This window comes from Odontomachus brunneus, unplaced genomic scaffold (assembly GCF_010583005.1).
Source record: "Odontomachus brunneus isolate Ranch 3 - 2012 unplaced genomic scaffold, Obru_v1 Obru_scaffold_239, whole genome shotgun sequence".
NCBI lineage: Eukaryota > Metazoa > Arthropoda > Insecta > Hymenoptera > Formicidae > Odontomachus > Odontomachus brunneus.
This window is the reverse complement of record NW_022639689.1, coordinates 272,493-279,777: the sequence shown is the minus strand read 5'-3', so window position 1 is coordinate 279,777 and position 7,285 is coordinate 272,493. Positions and strand designations below refer to the sequence as shown.

The 7,285-nt window shown below is 35.9% G+C and overlaps 1 long non-coding RNA gene across 1 annotated transcript; it reads left to right on the top strand.

Moving 5' to 3' along the window:
- The first annotated feature begins 1,666 nt into the window (after positions 1–1,666).
- On the top strand, positions 1,667–4,509 carry LOC116852610. The gene is made up of 3 exons (XR_004379800.1): positions 1,667–1,752; positions 1,846–1,858; positions 4,096–4,509. It is a non-coding gene; the product is annotated as an uncharacterized LOC116852610 (long non-coding RNA).
- Positions 4,510–7,285: the final 2,776 nt, after the last annotated feature.

Sequence of the window (7,285 nt, the reverse complement as noted above, 5' to 3'; positions counted from 1 at the left end):
CACAATATATATATATATATATATATATATATATATATATATATATATATATTGCGACGACTTTTCTTATCGATACCCGCGGACAGTCACCTGTCCGCCTTGTCGGCAAATTACCGCGGTCCCCGGATCTCGAAACGAACTCACCAACGTAAGTTAGGCGCCAGGTGCGGTAAGGCCGCACCTCCTCACTAATTAATATTCCCCAAAATCTTCAATTATAGTTCGTCTTCAATATCGCGGGAACTTAACGGGACCGGTAGCTCTTTGGAAATTTTAGTCGGAGTAGGGATGGGTTTATTCGTTGCGGGTGGAACTCCGAGGAAAAAGGCAATCGTATTTTCGGTATTAATCTTTATTCGCTCGTTACATGCACTTTCAGCGCGCTATTCGATAACTCGTCCGCGTCAAGACGTTCGCTCATTATCCTGGTCCCGATTCGGAGCTCTAGTATAATTCTCGCGCGACCACTCTGCATGCGGTATATTCGGAACGACAGTCGCACGACACTGCAAGACAAACAAATGGGAGGTCTTACAATCGGTCGGACTCTTCTTCGCCTCCATTCCGGGTCGGTCTTCTCGCCTTCGCTTCGTTATCGCCGCTTCGTGGACACGCTCCGCAGCTAGGAGATCACCGTCAGTGGTCACTCACAGCCGAGATGTCTCGCGAGAAACACTCGTCCTCGAGATATTACGCCAATGCGACGGTCACACACGAAAGTCGGGTTCCCGCGCGGTATCTCCTGATTTCTGTCGATATAACGATATACAGCCTCGATAGTCGCGGTATCGCGGGAGTCGCACGTCGCCGCTAGCTAATCACGAGCAAAGATCTCTCGATCCCGCGTTTTTCTCTTCTCGGCGAGCTTTCCTCACTCTCTCTCTCTCTCTCTCTCTCTCTCTCTCTCTCTCTCTCTCTCTTCATCTCTCCCTTTCTCTCTAGCTTGTCTCGCCGGGATTTCCTTGTTTCCGTGGCACCTGCTTTGTTGTCGATCGTCGTCAGCTGTTGAGAGTCTCCTCGCGCCTTTCCGTCCCGCGTCTAGCAGCGTGCTGTAAACAAACATCGCCAGCGGCAGCCGAAATCGGAACGGTAACACGTTCTTATGTACGAGAGTTAAAGTGCTGTCATCCACGTACCATTTAAACGGCGACTTTCCTTGAGGCCGATGACGTTTCTTCTTTCATCCTCTTCCCTCGGTGTCCTGTGGTCTCTTCCACTTCGTGGTCGGCGAGGAGAGTTGGGGCACATTTTCTTAGGACGCGCTGACCATCCCACTTGCGGGACCGCATTCGCTTCGCTAATCAACCCCCCTTCTCCCCTACGCTCGACCGATCTGACCGTGGAAAGCTGTCGCTTTTAATCACAAAAAATATCCGGGAGCGCTATGCCCCCCCCCCCCTCCTTTCCGATATGCGCGAAATCGTACGAACGGAGCTCTCTCGCCCTTGTGACGGGCGCCCTTCGGCTGCCACGTCACTATATATATATATATATATATATATATATATATATATATATATATATATATATGTAATAGCGTTTGTTACGGCGCACACGTTGTACGCATGTACGAAGGGGAAAGTGGTACACTATTGTCAATCTCACACATTCTGTTACAGACAGGCTTTTCTTGTCTATGTTCGATCCATGTATTATAGGTCCATGACGTAACCTAACATATCTCATCGTGGCTATTCGAAATACTGAGAATTTAGTATTGTGCAGTGTGTCGCATTCGTCACATTTTGATAAGTACGATTCCACTATGTTTTTTAATGTAGAAACGCGTCTGAGAGTCAAAATATTTTTCATTATTTACTAAATAATTTTATTGTATAACTTTAGGTTATATTTGTTTGTAAGGCTCTATTTATGTAATTATTACTAATTATAGGAAATATGTATAACGCGCACAAAAGAAAACTTGTTTGCTAGCGACATAGTAGACGGATTATTGCTACTAATACACAAATAGATATCGCTGGCTGTTCAAAACCAATTGCAAATTGCTGTACTGCGAACATTTCTGATCATGTAGATATACATAATAAAAATGTTGAAAAGACTAACATTTGTAATGCACGTAGTACTAACATAATGCATATTAACAGTACAACTTTAGAGAATCATAATAAATGTCAAAATCGTAATATCCAAAGAAACAGTAATAATTGTAGTCAGTTCAACGATAATTTTATTATAAATGAAGAATGTGATGATGATGACAATGACGATCAGAATGCAAATCATAATGATTGTAATGATGAGAAAGAAATAAAAAATGCTATAGCTACATGGGTTATATCTTATAATATTCCACACAATGCATCTAATGCATTGTTAAAAATTTTGCGTAAATTTATATCGCATAACTTACCTGCAGATACACGAACATTGTTACAAACTCCAAGACAAACGAGTATATTAAAAATATGTGAGGGAGAATATTTTCACTTTGGTTTACAGAATATTATTAAACAAATGCTAGTGAGAAATAACGATACTTGTTTGAACGTAATAATCAGTATCGATGGCCTGCCTCTAGCGAAATCATCACAAGCATCCTTGTGGACTATTTTATGTTCAAATACAGTAAATAAGATAGTATACTTGGTTGGCGCATATTTTGGATATACAAAACCTAATAATTCTAATGATTTTCTACAACCTTTAGTCAACGAATTAATAGAGTTAATTAATAATAGTTATATTTATGGCGAAAATGTTATTAAAGTCACACTATTTGCTTTAATATGTGATGCGCCTGCAAAGTCGTTTGCATTGTGTATAAAAGGTCATACGGGATTTAATAGTTGCACTAAATGTTTAGTTAAGGACAAATATATGAAAGGCAGAATATGCTTCCCTTATAAAAAGCAATATTGTTTAAGAACAGATAAATTATTTTCAATTAATGTTTATAAAGATTTTCAAAATAATTTTTCTATTTTAAATAATGTTCCCATGTTTCTACCTTTATCTAATACTTCGTTGCATTATATGCACTTGATATGTTTAGGAGTTGTAAAAAAATTGATTGTACTATGGATAAAAGGTCCACTTTCTATACGTTTAAATGCACGATCTATTAATAAAATATCACATCTACCGATTTTACTTAGGAATACTACACCATGTGATTTTGCTAGAAGACCCAGATCAATAAAAGACTATAAGTTATGGAAAGTTACAGAATTCAGAAATTTTCTATTATATACAGGTCCTATTGTATTAAAACATATATTACCAGACAAACTATATATTCATTTCCTCACATTACATGTAGCTATAACAATTCTTACACGTCAACATTTATGTCAAGATGAACTAATAAATTTTGCTGAATCTTTACTTCATTATTTTGTTCAGTCATTTGAAATACTATATGGTACACAATATATATCACATAACATACACAATCTTTTACATATATGTTCTGACGTAAGAAAGTATGGTCCACTCAATAATTTTAGTGCATTTCGTTTTGAGAATTATATGACAGTTATAAAAAGGAGATTACGAAAAACTGAGAAACCATTGCAACAACTGATTAAAAGATATAATGAGATTGAGAATTGTAATTTAGAATGTGTAGAACAGGATACTAATAGTAAAATGTATTCATGTAAATATTTGCACAACAACGGTCCAGTACCTGATAATGTACATGTTGAATCACAGTATTTCATGGTATTATATGGAAAAGTTATTATTAATTTTAAAAGTTTATCTAATAATTGCTGTTTATTACGAGACGGTACATGCGTTCTGGTTATTAATATTATACAAAATCCAAATAAAGAAATTTTTCTCATTGGTAAAAAGTTAAAATATATAAAAGATATATTTACATCACCATGCCTATCCAGCGATTTAAATATTAAAGTGATAACAATAAATAATAATAACATATATTTCTGGCCAATTACAGATATTTTATGTAAAATATGGAGAATTCCTTATGGAAACAGTACAGACACGTTTGCAATTTTTCCCATTAACCATGACATGTAATTGTGCGCGTTATAATATACATATTTCTATAATAGAATATATTGCATATTTTCTTATGGCCTTGTCCAATATGCAATACAGAAGGATGGAGAACAACAAATATATTGTAGCAGAATTTAATGATGGCCTGCAGTTGATACCTATAATATGGTACAATGCAGATACGTCATCAAGTCTTTGGCCAAGTCATTTTAAAACAAAACTTCGTATCAATAAGACTATAATTACAAGAGAAATTCCAAAAGAAAAATCAGATTGGGAGAAGTTACTAATAAAAAGGGTGTTTGCCATTGCAAGTATATGAATAATGTAACACACAAGTTTGTAGTATATTAATAGATACTTTTGGAACTCTATTTTTATACTTTTATTTTGTTTTAGATACTTACGAAGAGGGCCTGGAAAAATTATGTTTAGCGGAAGAAACGTCAAATGTTGACAAAACAGGTATAACGTCAAACGAAGCACAAAAACGAGAAAAAAAGAGAAGACGTTTAAAAGCTACAAGACATTTCTCATCTTCTTCTTCTGAAGATGATTTAGTTTCGTGTAAAGAAAATAATTTTATACAAAACACACTGTCTACTCTTCTACAGAAACCAGATTTTACGTGGAATAGCAAAAAGCTATTGAGTACATCTACAGGACTTACAATAATCTTATTTTAAAATAATATAAAATATTAAAATGTTTTGTGAGAAATTATTTAAATCCCGTGTGAGGACACCTGTAACCCCCATCGGGCGCGTCCCCAGGTGGCGAATCGGGGAACACTCGTCACAGTGATGTAAAGAGTAAAAGGGAAATAAAATACCTCCCGTGGATCGACAGGATTGCACCCTTGTGCGTCTGGTGACATATAAGGAACTCCCAACCCAAGGTGTTAGGTTCCGTACCGAGGGATGAATGTCTATGGGAGATTAAACATAGCAGACTCAAACGGCCCTTCAGTGGATATAGTGTGCCCACTGTAGTACTACCCGGTAGCACTTTCCCTCCGAGAGCATTTGGGGCTCTGCCCGTGGTGACTGTCAGAACCACCACGCTTGTGGGATTCATATGGAAAAGTTAAACAATTCTAACCAAAATCTGGATAACGTTGACGACAGGCAAGAAACAAACGGATATGATTTGGCATTATTACAAAATAAAACAAAAACTGCCGCGAGTACCCCGAGTGGCTGTCCGGGAGGACTGCGAATTCCACCTTGTCCGGTAACTAATCCTGGAGATTCCGGAAGGGACCAACTATCATTTATAGATGATTCAAATAGAAGGAACTCGCTTGGCGAAGCTGAAAACTTCAGAAGGAAATGTCTATTCCTCACTGAAGAAAATAAAATATTGCAAAACAAAATTAAATTCTTTGAGACACGACTTGCTAAATATGGAGAATCACGAAAGATCATGTCATATGGATAAGGAAGAATTTATGAGAAAGAAAAAAATAAAACTCCCAAAGGACAGTATGATTGTGTGATCCAGTCAAGAAAGAGCAAGAAGAGGAAAGCTACCATCTCGCCCGAAGCTGAACCTAATATGTCAAGATCCAATCTCTCTTCTAAACAATTACTACAAACAAAAACTAACAAAAAACTTAATAAAAAATTTGCTCCACCTCCGATCTATATCAGCAGGCTAAATAATATAATATTAACATAGTGACCGATAGCCTGCGGAAACTTGAATTTAAAGGAAAAATAACTGCACTTCCACCTAGTGATACGAATATTAACTATCTTAATAGAGAAGAATATTGTAAAATTACTAGGCTGTTAAATGAAGTGAAAGAAGCCTGGCAACAGATGGAATGGCACACCTATGCTGATAAAAATACCCGTCCATTTAAAGTCATGGCAAGAGTTCTAGACTCTGCAACAGATTCCAGAACTATCATTGATGACCTGAAAGCAAAGGAATTTAAAATCCTATCAGCTGTTATTATCCTCCTATTTTATTATCAAATAAAAAAAGATTCTACTGATGAGTCGAAGAAGGTTAAGTCTCAAACCAAACTCAGACTTTTCATGCTTACCTTTGATAATTCAGAGAAAATAGATAGGATATATGACATAAAAAACATTGCTTACCAAGTTGTTAAAATAGAAGCTATCCGCAAAAATTCAACTCGCATCGTACAATCCAAAAACTGCCAAGAATACAATCATGTAAAAAGCAGTTGCCACCAAAGAGCTCGCTAGGTAAAACGTGCTGGTGAGCACTTCACAAAGATATGTAATAAACCCAAAGACTCAAAACCTAAATGTGCCAACTGTGGAGATGAACATACAGATAATTATAGAGGACGTATAATTGCTAAAGAGTTCCAAAAACGTAGGGATGAAAGCATTAATAACAAAAAAAAAGCAGGTATAACATTCACGCAAGCAGTTAAAAAACAGCAAGCCGAATTTAAGAAAGTGGTATCGGAAGAAGAAAAATCAATTCTAGAGACAACAAATGCCAATGTAACATACGCTGAAAGAGTGAAAAGTGACTCCGAGACCAATGAAGTAAATTCTAGAAAGGAATCTTATTGGAAAAGGAAAATTATTAGCGGTCTTAGACAATTATTAAGCGTCTGGATCAACAAGAAAATTTTAATAAAATGAAGTTTGACATAATAGATAGTCTACTAGCTAAACTCATACAGAGATAATGGCGGGATCAACTAGAATTGCCACTTGGAATGCAAATGGCTTACGTCAACATAAAGAACTTGAGATCTTTCTGGATGAGCAAAAAATTGATATATGCTTAATCTCTGAAACCCACTTTACGAAAGAAACATACTTTAATATATATGGGTATAAAACCTATCATATTGTTCAACAACGCTCGTGGTGGAGCGGCCGTCATAATTCGCACAAACATTAAACACTACGAAGAAATTAAAGCATCAACTGAATACATCCAAGCTGCTGCAGTTACTGCCCTACTGAAAAATTTCTATTGAGATCACAATTGAATTCCCAATTGAATTCTCAATTAAATTCTCAATTGAATTCTCAGTTGAGGTTTCCGCAAAATTTCGCATGTAAGATCTCAATTGAGATATTTGTATCTGATGGAAATAATTCATTGAAAATATAATGAACTTTTGCTGAAATATGTTTGAAAAGCATTCACAATTTTGACCCAATTTCATTAAAATTTCATTATAATTTCATTAATATTTCGATAATATTTTATTAAGAGAGTAGAAAAATTCAGTGAAAAATTATTATTAATTAAAATATTTAGAAAAGTATAATGAAGTATTATTTTGTCT